The sequence below is a fragment of the Felis catus genome, chromosome A3, assembly GCF_018350175.1.
Source record: "Felis catus isolate Fca126 chromosome A3, F.catus_Fca126_mat1.0, whole genome shotgun sequence".
In the NCBI taxonomy this organism is placed as follows: Eukaryota; Metazoa; Chordata; class Mammalia; order Carnivora; family Felidae; genus Felis; species Felis catus.
Window position 1 is genome coordinate 89,097,846 of NC_058370.1, and position 16,213 is coordinate 89,114,058.

At 35.9% G+C, this 16,213-nt stretch overlaps 1 protein-coding gene across 10 annotated transcripts in view; it reads right to left on the reverse strand.

Moving 5' to 3' along the window:
* EXOC6B (exocyst complex component 6B) overlaps positions 1-16,213 on the reverse strand; it is a 613,079-nt gene that overhangs the window by 419,125 nt on the left and 177,741 nt on the right. The window lies entirely within an intron of this gene.

Consider the following 16,213-nt stretch of genomic DNA (forward strand, 5'->3'; position numbering starts at 1 on the left):
GCAAATTGTTCCTTTCTTCATCTCTGCTTCTCAGGTTACTGAAAGTCAGGGCAAACTGCAAACCAAATTCCTTCTCTAATTGAGTCTAAGACCCTGCAAATGTACATATTAAAAACACTCTCCATTTCAGCAGTGCTCCCTTTACTGGTGCCACATCAGAGATCCCTGCCCAATTGTATAATAACTTGCTGCTCACAGAGCAGAACCTCTGTAATTCAACAAACTATGCTGTACACTCTTTCTTATGCAACCAGCGTTCCAGCCACAGAAATCGTTCCCGAGCAGAAAAGTTTTTCGGAGTTAGCTTCAAGTAGAAAAGAACATATTTTTATATTCAAGGAAAATAATCAAAATTACTAATAAAAACTCTTACGTGAATTAATGAAGTATTGGTTGTGCTTATGTTAACCAATTGTCATCCATAATTTGGCTACCTTAGAAGCAAGTACTCTGCAGAGACCTGGCATAAGCCTGTCTTTCTCGTGCAATCTTTCTTTCTCTTTCCCTCTCACTCTCTCTCTCTGGAGAGAAGATGATATAGTGTATCCTTGATGTTTTAGGTCCTGTATTCAGAAACCAACATGGTTGGAAAATCCACTCACAAGAAACGCAAAGTAGTATATAGAAGGTTAAGGTTCCTTTTTTCTCATTTTTTATTGTGATATTTTTATGATATATGAATTCTTGTAGATGCATTTGTTAGTCTTTGCTAGTTTTGTACATGCAGGATGCAGAGCCATTTAAAGTAGATAATCAGATTACCTTAAAAAAATTTTTTGGGGGGCGCCTGGGTGGCTCAGTCGGTTAAGCGTCCGACTTCGACTCAGGTCACGATCTCGCGGTCCGTGAGTTCGAGCCCCGCGTCGGGCTCTGGGCTGATGGCTCGGAGCCTGGAGCCTGCTTCCGATTCTGTGTCTCCCTCTCTCTCTGCCCCTCCCCCGTTCATGCTCTGTCTCTCTCTGTCTCAAAAATAAATAAACGTTAAAAAAATTTTTTTAATTTTTTTTTGATGCTTATTTATTTTTGAGAGAGACAGAGCATGAGCGGGGGAGGGGCAGAGAAAGAGGGAGACACAGAATCCACAGCAGGCTCCAGACTCCTAGCTGTCAGCACAGAGCCCAAGGCAGGACTCAAACTCACAAACCATGCGATCATGACCTCAGCCAAAGTCAGGCACTTAGCCAACTGAGCCACCCAGGTGCCCCTTGGATTAGCTTTTACATGTGGTTTCAAGCAAACATGGAATTAGCAAATTTTTTCAGATATTACTACTTTTAAAACCATGTTTTTATAGAAAACTAAATTATTATTAAAATAATATTTACTGTATTGGATGCTATAGGATTATATGATGTAATACATATGAAGTCACATGTAGAATATGGAATGTTTCTCCCCATCCCTTTGTTTCCTTCTTCCTGCACCCTAATCTTTACCCAATCCCAAACTTCTTCTACCCACCTGATATAATGCTACTCTCGGGCTAAAACATTACAATTCTAACCAATTTTCCATGTTAACCCTCTTAAAATATAAAGCCATATCAACAGCCCCAGAAGTTCTCTGTTTTCCAGATTAAAAACATATTTTAGTCCTTCAACTCTCGTCATAGCAGTCATGTTTTGTTGGACAGCTACTCTATTTCCTCTCCACTGAAGATGTTCTGCTTCACTTATAGCCTATTAAACCGTGGCTCCAAAAGCTGAAAATAGCATTCCAGGTGTGTTCCAAACAGGAATGGAATGATCAACTCCTTCATCCAGTACTAAACTAAATTCATACATCCTTGGTTTTTCAGAGTGACCATATTGCAGTGCCTTTCTACACACACACACACACACACACACACACACACCACTATTTATAAACTTTTCCCATCTTGTACTTAACAATTATTTTAGATTTAAGAGCAGTGCAATATACTCAAGATAAAATTGTATTGGATAAAGCCAATTCATTACCCTGTAGAGACCCTTCGGAATCTTGATTCATTCATTCTATTCACCAGCTAGTAATCAGAAATATAATAGGCATATGCCCTTAACATCTTTATTCTGATAAAAAAGCCAAGACTCGGGGCGCCTGGGTGGCGCAGTAGGTTAAGCGTCCGACTTCAGCCAGGTCACGATCTCGCGGTCTGTGAGTTCGAGCCCCGCGTCAGGCTCTGGGCTGATGGCTCAGAGCCTGGAGCCTGCTTCCGATTCTGTGTCTCCCTCTCTCTCTGCCCCTCCCCCATTCATGCTCTCTCTCTCTCTCTCTCTCTCTCTCTGTCCCAAAAATAAATAAAAGTTGAAAAAAAAAATTAAAAAAAAAAAAAAGCCAAGACTCAACACAAAGGACCCTACTACATAAGACCACAAGGGCAGCAATCGTCTCTTCTCACAGATGCATTTATCACTGCACTTTATGTTCGATCAGTTATCTATTTATTCATCTTTTTTACTCAATTCATCATCCTTCACCACATATAAACAGTGACTAAGATGTCAATGATATAAAACAGTGTTAAAAATAAGAAACAGTTATAAGAAGTAAATTATTTTCCAATTCCTAAATGTACCATCCTCTCTAGCCTTCAGATCTTTGCAAACTCTGTTCTCTACCCACAACACAACCCAACTACCACCCCATCTTCAAACTCAGCTGATATACCACTTTTACGGGACGCCTCCCTTAATCACCCAAATCTGAGTTAGATAACCTTCTCCTAGGATTCAAAATAACCCTGTACTTCCTCTATTATAGCATTCACTGTACTTTATTATACTTTCTTCTTTACTTCTCTTTAATACTCAAAAGATTGCAAGCTTTTGGAGACATCATTAGTCATGGTCATCATTACATCACGCCAAGCCTCAAATAGACAATAAATGCAGAAAAGAAATATCAAGAACCAGAGCAAGAGATCTGTTTACTCACCATCCTTTCATAAGCTTCAGCGACTAATTCTATCATACCTCCCATCAGTGATTGGGGCCTAACGTTCTTTAATCATCCATCACCTTCCAGACTCATCCCCACATACTCTTTAGATCTCCTAAGTAAGCAATCACAAATGTGTGACCTGCCAATATTAAGAAATCAGGAGAATTCATACCAAAATCCAGGTTGCCAACACCTCTTAAGGGAAAAAATTAAGGTCTGATAATAATGGAAATAATGAAAAATATAAAAATAATCAGCTAAAGTTGAATAGTAGCTAATCCCCTTAGACCTGCATAGTCTTTACTATGCTCATTTACATGCCACCTTAATTCCTGGAGTTAACTGAATAGGCAACATCTGTCCAAATGTAACCTAGTCCTATCCATATTCATGACCTCTTCCACCAATCCTCCCACTGTGACCTCTGGAATCTGATTCTGAGATCAAACTTCTACATACCTTTCTATATTGTACAATAAATGTGTATAGATTTTTCCAAACAGAAAAAAAAAAAAACTTTTAATATTTTTGAAAGCAAGAATGCTACCAGAAGTTAGGAAATATAGGATTATTTTTCAAGTTAAATAAGAGAAAAGAACTCCCAAGCTAGCTAATTAAATAATTACAATAAGGGAAATAGCAATCCTGAAGAATATTAACTGCATTTTGCCCTGGAAAAAAAAATTCTAATGCTCCAGTGCAAATCTCAGGAGGAAGTAGCAATATGAATAATAACATCACAGTAGTCAACCCTAATGGAGAATCACTGGCACTGTATCAAATCACCAAACTAAATAATCCCAAAGTGATGTTCTAACATAGCAAACTACATAATAGCACATTCATCATGACTTTGCATTACCATCACTAATCAGAACATCCTGCAAAAATTAACTTTTACTTACAAAGGAAAACACATCATAGTGTGAACAGGCAACATGGCATAGTTAATACTTCTTCATAGTTCTAGAGCAAAGAATTGTACTTGTGTGTATTTATAAATGTATATACACGTGTGTGTGTGTGTGTGTGTGTGTGTGTGCGTGTGTGTAAAACAATGTAACTTAAATGAGTCAAAGATAAATTATCCATAATCCCACATCACTACTATATAGGACCCCGACTATTCCATTCCATCACTACATCCAATCATAATGTTTAAGTACGACATCAAATCTGTAAAAGATAACGTACAAGCACAAGAGTATGTACAGGAGTCAAATTCATAACAGAATGCACAGATTAGCCAATACATGTTGATGCCAACTTGGAAAGCAATATAGATTTTTATAACACACCATATGCCAAAATGAATTCCAGATTGATTAAAGAGTCAAATTATGGGGGAAAAAAACACTCAAGCCATTAAAAACAAAAATAAGAATGAAAACAAACAAACAAAAAACCAAGATCAAATATAAATATCCAAACAAAAAACAACAATAAATCACAAACAAAAAAGATCAGAAGATGTACTTTATGGGAGTGGATACAAATTGATAACAAGAAAGCAAGAGAGCAAGACAGCAAGAAAGCAAGAAAGAAAAAAGCTAGGCATCACCTCCCAAAAGGATACAAGAATGAACAAGGGAAATGAGCACACAATTCACAGAAGAAAAATGTAAATAGTGGATAAACACATGTTAAAAGTTTTTAGTATCACCAGTGATTAGAGAAATGTAAAGTAAAACAGTGCCTATTAAATTTTAAGAGACTGAAGAAAATAATAATAGGATCTACTGGCAAGAGTACAATGAAACAGAAATTCTCCGAAAGTATCAGGAAAATGTGAAAAATTAATTTGGAAAACAATTTTTTAATATGTAGCAAGAGCCTTAAACATATTTATACCCTTTAACTCAATAATTCCTTTTCTCAGAGACTCTATCTTAAATTATCTTAATATGGACAAGACTATGAGCACATAGTTGGTGTTTTAATATTTTTTTAAACCTGGAAATAATCTAAATATCCATTATTTAGTAAAAATAATTGATTAACATATAGAATAATGACTCTCTAGAAGAACAGATCAATTAAAAAGAGAAATTTACGCAGAATATATAACATGAAAATATTTATAAGTAAATGTATAAAATAAGATACACAATTGCACAGACAGAACAATTAAGAATGTTTTTCAAGGTATCACCATTGATAATTTTTTAGAATATCTATGTTGTTTTTTGTTTGGATATTTAAAAAATATAGAAAAATTCTATAGAAAAATAAGCAAAAATTAAATAATGGTAATCTCATACATTCTACTTAGTTTACCCTCAACTTCTAAGTACCCAATATTACATCTGATAAGAAACTACAATAACTGTCCCCCAAGAATTAAGTCCCATATACCAACTTCTTAATTTACACATTGGTTTCACAATGATGAAAATGAGATATGAGCTAACTTCTTTAAACTGTCCAGCTGGAATAAACTGTACCCTCCTGAGTATATCCATTGATATATCCTCTTTGTATTTTATATTACACCATGTATTTAGCTTGCCTTATTAGTTTATTAGCTCAATAGCAAATGGCCAAACACAAAATTTGCCTCTTACACCAAATATTAAGGCCCTTAACAAAAAGTACTCTATCTGCCAGCAGGTGGAGGTGCAGGGATTCTAAACATAGGAGCATATTCCTATCTGCCTGTCTTCATCTTCACGCCCCTGAACTGGGGAAGGAACTAGGCAGGATCATATAGTGTTTGTGTTTGTGTTGATGTTGTGGTTGTTGTTGTTACTTTAATATCACTTCCCAATCCCCTACTGTCAACAAGATTCTGGGGCCTCAGTGAGAACCACTGGTATAATTAAAACAAAATGAGTTTAGATTCAGACTGTCACCTGAGTCTGGTCCTTTCTACCCCTCCAACCTTAAACAAATTACTTTAGCCCTTAGACCTTCAGCATCCTCACCTATAAAAGGGAGGAACAATATCCATCTTAAAGATTTATGTTCATATTTAATTAGCAAACATAGTTAAAACTCCTAAGACAATCTCTTGGAACTCATTCAAATTAAAGTTTCAACTTCCCCTTAAAAAAACTGCCGAAATGTCAACTACTGTGTTAAACACTGAAATGTTGTTCTAGGGCTTTGGAAGCTAGTAAATAAAACAGAATTTGTTCCATTAAAGAACTTGTCATTTTTGTGAGAATAAAAATAAAATTTAAACCAATATCACACTTATAAATTTAGAATAACATTGTTAAAAGTATGATAAAAGGAAAGTTGACAGTGCTATGAAGCAGCTTTGAGAATCTCACTTAGACTGCTAAGGGCCAAGGAGGTTCCCTTTGAAAAGATATAATACATAAGCGGAAACCTGATGGATAAACAGCATATCTAGGGAGACAATAGAGAGAAGAATGATACAGATGAAAGAAAGTGCATGTGTGAAGTTCCAAAGACAGAAAAGAGTTGGATGGTTGAAAAAAAAAAAAAAAAAAAAAAAAAAGCCAGTGGCTGTAGCACACTGAGCAACCAAGGGACTCAAGATGAGATTAAAAAGATGAAGGCAGCTATCACATTGGAAAACTACAGTCTACTATAGTAGACTATACTATAGATAGTATATATCTACTATAAATATACAGGATATATCTACTATAGATATACCCATATCTACTCCACAGCCTGTTTTGGCACAGTCTTTGAGCTAAGAATGGTTTTTAACATTTGTAAGGACTGTACAAAAACAAAAACAAAACAAACAAACAAAAAAACCCGCTACAAAACAAGATACCACTACGCACCTATCAGGATGGCCAAAATCCCAAACACTGACAATACCAAATACTTACAAGGATGTAAAGCAACAGGAATTTTCATTCATTACCAATGGGAATACAAGATGGCACAGCCACTTTGCAAGACAGTTTGGCCTTTTCTTATAAATGAAACATGATTTTACCATACAATCCAGAACTGTGCTCCTTGGTATCTACTCAATGGAGCTGAAAATTTATGTCTGCACAAAAACCTGCATATAAGTGTTTACAGCAGCTTTATTCGTCATTGCCAAGATTTGAAAGCAACCAGGATGTCCTTCAGTCGGTAAACAAACTGTGGTACTTCTAGATAATGGAATATTATTCAGCACTAAAAAGAAATGAGCTATTGAGCCATGAAAAAACATGAAGGAACCTTAAATGCACATTACTAAGTTAAAGCAGCTAATCTGAAAAGACTACATACTTTACTACGACTACAGCCTCAGGACATTCTGGAAAAGGTAGACTATGGAGATAATAAAAAGATCAGTGGTTGCCAAGGGTTGGGTGGGGTGGGGGTAAATAAACAGAGAACAGAGGATTTCTAGGACAATGAAAATACTCTGTATGATACGTTGTAACGGTAGATACATGTCATTATACGTTTGCCCAAACCCACAAACTATACACCACCAAGAATGAACCACACTGTAAACTATGGACGTTAGGTGATTATGATGTGTTAACATACATTCATCAGTTGTACCAAAGGTACCACTCTCATGGGGAATGCTGATAGTGGGGGTGGCTATGTATGTGTGGGGGATGTACTTTGCTCTCAATTTTGCTGTAAACTAAAACAGCTCTAAAAAAAGGTTTTAGAAAAATAAACCAATAAAAAACAAAACAAAAAGCAAACTTCAACGTCCAGAAAAATAGATGTATTTTTTTCCTACTCTTCCTAAATACAGCTAAGAACCCTAGACATTACATAAACATTCTGAGAGTAGGAGAAAAGGCAGCAAATCATCTAGGGACCTTGGGACCCAACAAACAACATGAAGTGAGTTCCCTGAGTTTTATTTGACTCATATATACCACACTGGATACTAGGGAAGCCAGCAACATGGAAAAGTCAACGAAAACAGACCAAAAAAGGACCCAAAATTTCCCTGTATCTAGCCAAAGGACCAGGAAAGGGGCAGTCTACTAAGTCAGAAAACTTTGACTCTGCTCTGGCCACACACCACAGAAAAAGACTGCAGCCCCATCCACCACCACCTCATCAAAGGCCTAATGAGGGGTCGATATTCATACCCCCTCCAGATTACAATGATGTGCTCTAATTCCTCCCCCCTTTAAGAGATGCTGTCAGGAAAGGGAGAGTAGGGACCCAGACCTTTAATGCCTATCAGGCAGTAACGGGGAACCTCTGCATGATGCCCATGTGATAGAATGGAAAAGAGACAGACAAATTCACAGTTATAGCTGGAGATTCCACACCCTTATCTCAACAACTGGTAGAACAAGTGAACAGGAAATCAGCAAGGATATAGAAGAGCTCAACCATGCCATCAACCAACAAGAGCACATTTACAGAACATTCCTCATTAACAGCAAAATATCCATTCCTTTCAAGTATCCACAGAACTAAGACAGACCATATTCTGAACCATAAAACACATGTCAACAAATTTAAAAGAACTGAAATTATATAGTGTGAGCTCTGAAAACAATGTACCTCCCACATACTTAGAAACTAACCAAAACACTTCAAAACAACACATGAATCAAGAGAAAGTATCAAAGGAATTTAAAAATACACTGACCTCAATGAAAATGTAAATAAAGTACATCAAAATGTGTGGGACACAGCTAAAGCAGTAGAGAAATTCATAGCACTAACTGTACACATCAGGAAATAAGAAAAAAATCTCAGATCGATAATCTAAAATCCCACCTCAAGAAACAAAAAGAAGAACAAAATAAACCCAAAAAAGCAGAAGAAAGGAAATAATAAGGACAAAAGCGAAAATCAATTAACTTGAGAACAGGAAAATAACAGAGAAAAAAAAAAACCAATGAAACAAAAAGGTGCTTCTTTGATGAAAATATCCATCCACAGACTTCTAAGAATAAAATGAAAAAAAAAAAAAAAAAAAAGACATTAAGTCAGGAATGAACCAGGGGATATCACCACAAACTGTGCTAACATGAAAAGACTAATAAGGGAACATTACAAATAACTCCACACATATAAATTTCAGATAAATTTGACAACATAGATGAAATGGATCGACTCCTTGAAAACTACACACAAAAAGCAAACTGTAGCACATTCATAACATGAAGCAATGTATCTCAAGGACTGAAAAAAAAACTAATCCCAAAAAGTCATACACTGGATGATTCTATTCACATAACATTCTCAAAATAAATAAATAAACAGAAACAGATTAATGGTTTCCAGGGGCTGGGGATGGGTAAGATGGGTGAGAGGAGGAGGTGGGTGTGACGATGAATGGGTAGCATGAAGGAACTCTTTGTACTTAATGGAAGAGTTGCGTACCTTGACTGCAGATTGAGGTGGTAGTTACAGAAATCTACATATGTGATAAAATAACATAGAAACACACAAACACACACACTTCAACTTCCTGGTCTTAATATTGTACTATAATTATGTAAGCCGTAACCACTCAGGAAAGTGTATAAAGGGTATATCAGACCTCTCTATTATCTTTGCAACTTAATGTAAATCTATAATTATTTCAAAATAAAACATTTTGTAAAAAGAACATATGACAGGCACTGTATGTAGCCCCAATGCCTAAAATATCTACTATCTCTATTTACTCTCTTGACCTTTATACAAAATGTTTGCCAGCACCGGATGCAGAGTATTTGGGACTGGAGAGAAAACTGACAAAAAAATGGGAACAAGAAAATAATCTCGGAGACTATTTCATCTCTCCTGAAAATGCTATACATATGCTAAGCAATAAAATTCTGAATCCTTAACTTTAAGAATAATGGTCATCTAAAGATAAGTATTATCCAAGTATTCACTGAAAAAGTGAATTGAATAAAATCAGTGAATGACTAAGCAAATGAATAACGACAAAAACAACTGCCAATTTTTACTGAATGCTACTGTGTACGAGGAATTACACTAAGGACTATCTAATACTTAATCTGCTTTAAACCTTCAACTACCATTTGAGTTAGGTTTATTACCTTAAACTGTAAATTACAAAAGCTAAATTCCTCACCCAAAGCCTATTAGACAGTGTAGAACAGGAATTCAAAATTCAAGTAGTCTGACCCACAAAGCCTTCAGTTCTTTGTCTTTTTAATTTGAGAGAGAGAGGAGGAGGAGGAGAGGGGCTGAGGGAGAGGGAGAGGGAGAGGGAGAGAGAGAGAGAGAGAGAGAGAGAGAGAGAATCCTAAGCAGGCTCTACACTGAGCCCCACCATACAGGGCTCAATCTCACAACCCTGGGATCATGAACAGAGCTGAAATTAAAAGCCAAATACATAACCCGCTGAGCCACCCAGGCACCCCACCTTCAATCCTAATCCATGATGCAACACTGCCATTATTACACTATCCTCTACCTTCATCTGTGAGTGAACAACCAAATAAGATGTAGGAAATTAAATTTAATACCAAAATGAAGTAGCTGGACCTAAACGGATATAAATTTAACTGACCTTTGAAAAGGCACTTGAAAGGAAAATCTCTGAAGACACAATTATTCTAACTAACTGATTAGAAGATGTTACAACAATTTATTTAGTGAGCATTAAAGTTTATAATTGGAATACTACACTTATTAAGCCTAAAAAAAAATCAATGCTTTCATTCTACTTGAAAACAAAATATAAGTATGACACAATAATATATAGATCCAGGTATAATATGGTCTGCCTCTGGCAAGGATATGAATTAAGTAACTTCTAAAAGTCTCTTCTAAATGATCCACAATTTCTACTTTGTAATTTATGCATTTTATAAATGAGTCACCATATGTTACTTTTCCAAATTTCTATAAAACAAAACCATACATTGCCAGGTAACAGAATTCTGATATACATCATATTAAATTTCAAATTTCCTCCCCAAAATAAGAAAACAAAACTGAGTGATTATACCTAATAAACACAGCAGTTGGAAAGTCAATCTTTAAAAAAACAAGCGGGGGGAGGGGGTACAGGGGTGTGCAAGACAGTGGGTTAAAAAAAAAAGTGTAACCATCTGGCAACCATACAATATTTGAGAAAATGTTAGTGTTCTAATTGAGATCTAATTGAGTTTGATTTACTTGTCAAGATAATTGCTTCAGTATTAATTAAATATGTCTCCTGCAGCTGCAGAGAAAGCTAAACCTTACATTCTGCTGATTATATAGGATACACATCATTCATTCAAGTCAACATTACTAGGCTCATGTTACCCCCAAAATAGCTCTCTGTATATTGATTATTAACATCTCAGATTTTGACAGTATTTTCTCCATAAATTAAGGCTACAGTTTCTTAAATCTTGAGAGGAAACTGGTGAGGCTACCTAGAGATTAGTCAGAAAACTATTCACTTATCAACAATATTCAATTCTAAACAGCGCTTTCAGAAGAGAAAATTTAGTTTCAAATCCCCTTAGTATCTGAGGCACTACAATTATCTGTATTTTATCTACTAACAAAATTAACACCATTTCTTTACAATATTTCTTACTTATAAGATTTTTTTGCAAATTAAAACAAAAAAAAATGGCCCTTCCCATGGTCTCATACAATAAGTAATTCCAGAATTTCTTGGCAGTTGTTAAAATATCCCCCCAGATATTGAATTTAAATTCTGCTACAGAATCAACCAAATTATTTTTCCTCTTTAAATGGTGGACAGCTGATCGATATTCTTAGAAAATTAACTGTGCATGCATATACTTAAAGATAGTTATTAGATCATCCTAATTTTCAGGCTACTTATAATCCTCTCAATTCCTTTAATTTTGCCTCACTGGTTCTACTTTCTAGCTCTTTAATCATCAGGGTAATTCTCTTCCAAATCTTTTCTAAGTTTGGCTTCTGGTAGAACAGAGAGTAAAGAGAATTCCAGTCTAATCAGAACACATTACATGAATTATACTTAGGACCCATCCGTCAGTACATCTCTACATCTCATCTTCATGTTTCATTTTTCATCCATTCATTCACTCAGTCATCAACAATTATTTCTGAAGCTCCCACTCTATACTAGGTACTGATCCCTATGAGGATGTAGTCAAATGGGTTAATATAGACAAGGAAAGAGGCAAATAAAAAGCAATGTGGAAGGTCTGATGTTAAGAAAAGTAAAGAATGCCATGGAAATACACAGGAAGGGTACTTAACACAGAATTAGAAAGTAGTACAGGGAAGAAGAATCTTGGAAAAACTTCCCCAGAGGAAACAATATTATGTTGAAGTCACCAGGAGTTAGCCAGGCCAGGGGTGAAATAGCAGGGTAAGTCCCACAAACAGTGGGGGGAAAAAGTGTTCAGACCTGAATGGGGAAACTAAAATGTATTTTACAAGAACTAAGACAAAAGGAGCTTAGAATGTCTGTAAAGTAGAAGGGGCAAATTATAAAAGACAAGCAAGAGAGGAAAGAGTCTGGATTTTATCCTGACAGCTAAAGACACATTAAGTGCTTAATGCTTCAAATTTGATTTTTACAAAGATTACTCTGGCTGCTGTGTAAAGAATGGATTGGAAAGGAACAAGACTGGAGGTAAGGGAACAAGACAAAGAGTCTATTCCAGGAACTCAACAATGAAATTATAACAGACTAGGTTGAAGGAATGGCAGAAGGAATGGCAAGCTGAGGAAAGATAAAGAAATATTTAGAAAGTAAAATTGATTATAACTGATTGCATGTGAAAGGTAATAGGGGAGAAAGGAATCATGTATACTTGAGATTTTTAGTTCTCACACCAAACCTGAAAAGAATTGAGACTTCTTCTACCTTATCATTTGGTTTTTTAAATTGTTTCAATTTGTTCCTTCATTTAAAACTCTTTTCATTATGAAAAGTTTTTAAAAACACAGATTAACAAAAAGCATTTAAATCACCCACATTTCCATTATACAAAATAACCACAGTACACATGTTGGTGTAATACTATTTCGACTTTTTTTTTTCAAATCCATTTTATTCATCTCACTTATAAAGTAGAATCATATTATAAACAATTTTATAATCTTCATTCTTTCCCTAAATATTTATCTAAAAAAGTGGTTCTCAAAATATGGTCAGTCCCCAGACGAGCAACGTCAACATCACCAGGTGCTGATCAAGAGCAACTTCATGGCACCTCAGACCTGGCAAATCAGAATTTCTGAAAATAGGGTCCTAGTAACCAAGTAACCTTCAACCTAGTAACATTCAAACTTGAATGTGCCTCAGTTCTAGAACACCATTCAGCACATTCTCCCACTGTTTAAACATGAAATAATTTATTTAATGGTGGACATTTAGGTAGTTTCCAATTTTTACTGACATAGTGCAGTATATATCCTTATATCTAGATCATTGGACACATCCTTGATTTTAAGTGGGCTAATTCCTCAACCTTGAAATTCTAGGTAAAAGCTTTTAATGTGTGTGCTCAAATTTTCTCTCACTGACTAATATTTCCTCCAATCAGAAGTATGTGAGAATCGCTGTCTCTCTACATTCTTGGTCACAGTATATTACCACTTTTTGAAAATCCCTGCCAGTTTCATAGGTGACAAATGACATCATATTAGAGTATTAAAATATATTTTATGGAAGTTGCCTTCTTTTGTAAGCAATCTGTTCATACTTTTTGCCCATTTTTTATGGGGCTCTTGTCTTTAGAGTTCTCTAAAACTAAACATGTTAACTATTTATTTATGTTCCAGAATACAAATGCTTTCCAGTTGTTTTGCCTGTCTGGATTTTTTCAGATATGATTTTTTTAAACTAACATTTTGCATCGGTGTGGTACATGTGTTACAACTGATGAACCAATAATGACAAATTATTTTTTTTTTTTAATTTTTTTTTTCAACGTTTATTTATTTTTCAGACAGAGAGAGACAGAGCACGAACGGGGGAGGGGCAGAGAGAGAGGGAGACACAGAATCGGAAACAGCCTCCAGGCTCTGAGCCATCAGCCCAGAGCCCGACGCGGGGCTCAAACTCACGGACCGCGAGATCGTGACCTGGCTGAAGTCGGACGCTTAACCGACTGCGCCACCCAGGCGCCCCGACAAATTATTTTTAACTAATACAGTTAATACTACAGTTCTGTGGGTTTTGACAAATGTATAATGTCATATATCTACCATCATAGTATCATACAGAATAGTTCATTCTTCTAAAAATCCCCTATGCTCTACCTACTTATCACCCCCCACACTAGCACTGATCTTTTTACTGTTCTCCCATAGTTTTGCCTTTTCCAGAATGTCATATAGTTGGAATCATACCACATGTATGTAGTCTTTTCAGACTGGCTTCATTTCCTTAGCAATACGTATTTAAGGTTCTTCCATGTCTTTTCATGGCTTACCAATTTTTTTTTTTTTTTTTTTTTTTTTTTTGGTGCTGAACAGTATCCCATTGTCTGGGGGGAAAAAACACAGTTTATACATTCACCTACTGAAGGACACCTTGGTTGTTTCCAAATTTTGTCAATGATGAATAAAGTTGCTATAAACATTCAGGTGCGGGTTTTTGTGTGCAAACGCATATTTTGGGTAAAAACCTCGAAGCATGACTGCTGGACCATATGGTAAGAGTGTATTTAGCTTTTTAAGAAACTGCCAAACTGGCTTCCAAAGTGGCTGGACCATTCTGTATTCCCACCAGCAATGAATGAAAGTTCCTGTTGCTTCATATCATCAATGGCATTTGGTACTGTCAGTGTTTTAAATTTTAGCCATTCTGGGGCATCTGGGTGGCTCAGTTGGTTAAGCGTCCAATTTCGGCTCAGGTCATGATCTCATGTCCATGAGTTCGAGCCCCACGGCGGGCTCTGTGCTGACAGTGCAGAGCCTGGAGCCTGTTTCAGATTCCGTGTCTCCCTCTCTCTCTCTCTGACCCTCCCGCATTCATGCTCTGTCTCTCTCTGTCTCAGAAATAAATAAATGTTAAAAAAAAAAATTAAAAAAAATTTTTTTAGCCATTCTACCAGGTGTGTAGTGTGGTATCTCATCGTCTTTTGCAATTCCCAACTGACATATGACACACAGCCATCTTTTCATATGCTAATTTTCAAATGCTAGTATCTTCTCTGACAGTGTTCAGCGCTTTTGCCAATTTTTTATTTTTTTAAATATGAAATTTATTGTCAAATTGGTTTCCATACAATACCCAGTGTCATCCCAACAGGTGCCCTCCTCAATACCCATCACCCACCCTCCCCTCCCTCCCACCCCCCATCAACCCTCAGTTTGTTCTCAGTTTTTAACAGTCTCTTATATTTTGGCTCCCTCCCTCTCTAACCTTTTTTTTTCCTTCCCCTCCCCCATGGTCTTCCAGTAAGTTTCTCAGGATCCACATAAGAGTGAAAACACATGGTATCTGTCTTTCTCTGCCTGACTTATTTCACTTAGCATACACTCTCCAGTTCCATACAAGTTGCTACAAAAGGCCATATTTCATTCTTTCTCATTGCCACATAGTATTCCGTTGTGTACATAAACCACAATTTCTTTATCCATTCATCAGTTGATGGACATTTAGGCTCTTTCCACAATTTGCCTATTGTTGAAAGTGTTGCTATAAACATTGGGGTACAAGTGCCCCTATGCATCAGCACTCCTGTATCCCTTGGGTAAATTCCTAGCAGTGCTATTGCTGGGTCATAGGGTAGATCTATTTTTAATAATTGGGCTGTTTAACTTATTGTTGAATTATAAAAATTCTTTGTATATTTTGGATACAGGTCCTTTATCAGATGAAATATTCTCTCCCAGTCTGCAACTGACCTTTCACTTTTGATAATAAGACATAGGTTTTTAAATTTGAAATGAAATCTGCCAAATTTTTTCCAGACACCATTATACTTCTTCCAATAATCACGTTTAGAAATCCTCCTTGACTTCAAGAATAATAGTCAATCATATTGTCCAGTACTTTGATGATTTCTCACATTAATTCTTTAATCCACCTGTACTGTTTATGTGCCACAGTGAACCCTTTAGTCTTCTTACTAGTAATTTAAAATGCTGCCTCTATCATATATCAGTTTCTTAAATGTACTAGGGTTTGTTTATGTACTTTCTATTCCAGTCTATTGTTCTATCATTACTGTATGCTGTAACTTTATATATTTTCATATGTTAGCAGGAAATCAATAATACATACCACAAAAGCCACACACCATTATTCATGGTACTATGATTGTAGCTACTCCACCAAGTGAATTCTGGAATCACTTTTTCATTTTACCCAAAAGAATTTCATTTCATTGTGACCTTCATTAGAACTATGTTAAATTTATGATTTCCCATTCATCAACATAGTCTCTTCATTTATTAAAGTCTTACTTCA